Genomic DNA, 1,122 nt, shown 5'->3' with positions numbered 1-1,122 from the left:
TATCTGTAATATTGAAAGGACCTTAAGAAATATGAGCATAATAAATAAACTGTAAGTTACTAACTTTTAAAAAGTAATTCCTAATAGAGAAGTTTTTCATTATAGGAAATTAGGTGATAGACAAAAAAAAATAATAATCACATAATCCTGTTAACACCCCGATGTGTATCTTTCCAGTCATTTATTTGCATGTGTATGTTTGTATATAAATTGTATATAAATTCATCTATATTTATATATTCTTACAAAAATAGAATTATACCATATATATATCCTTTTTTTATTTTTTAATTTTTTTTTTCTTTTTACACCTACAGCACCTGGTCTTCCTAGGTGGTCTCCCATCCAAGTACTAACCAGGCCCGACCCTGCTTAGCTTCCAAGATCAGACAGGACGGGGCTTGTTCAGGGGGCATGGCCGTAGACTGTATATCTTTTTTTTTAATTTGCTGCTTTTTTTTTTTTTTTCCAGCACTTATGGAGTGCTTACTATGTGAGGGGCGCTATTCTAAGCACTTCACAGACATTTTCATTCATTTAGTCCTCACGATAACCATATGAGATAAATACTATTATTCTTGTTTTACTATTTCCGGAAACTGAGGCCCAGAGAGCTGGAATACCTTCCCCGGGTCACACTGCTATTAAAACCAGCAGAGGCTGGATTTGAACCTAGGCATTTGGCTCTAGAGTCCACTCTTAACTACTTTTTTTCATCATGTAAAGTATTTTTTCTCAATCGTGGCTTTCAAATTTTAGTCTACATGACTTATCCAGGGAGCTTGTTTAAATGCAGAATCGTGTGCCTCTCTCTCAGACAATTTGATTCAGTGTTTGGGTTGGAGTCTAGGAATCTGCACATGACTGAGTGTCAGATCTGTGGATCACATTTTTAAGAGAAACTATATAGAACATCAAAATTTAAAACTAAATTTTAAAGCATATTTATGACATATACGTGAAAAAATGCACACATCATAAGTGCATAGACCAGTGAATTTTCACACGGTGAATCCACTCATGTAATTCCTGCCAGACTAAGATATGGAATATTACCGGTACCCCAGAAGCCTCCCTCATGCTCTTTCCCAACCATTACACCCCCAAAGGTAGCTGCTGTCC

General features: G+C 35.7%; 1 pseudogene; it reads right to left on the bottom strand.

Moving 5' to 3' along the window:
- Positions 1-308: 308 nt before the first annotated feature.
- Positions 309-426, bottom strand: LOC112484808 (annotated as a pseudogene).
- Positions 427-1,122: the final 696 nt, after the last annotated feature.

This window comes from Pteropus alecto, unplaced genomic scaffold (genome assembly GCF_000325575.1).
Source record: "Pteropus alecto unplaced genomic scaffold, ASM32557v1 scaffold67, whole genome shotgun sequence".
NCBI classification, from domain to species: Eukaryota; Metazoa; Chordata; class Mammalia; order Chiroptera; family Pteropodidae; genus Pteropus; species Pteropus alecto.
This window is presented reverse-complemented; position numbering and strand designations above follow the sequence as displayed.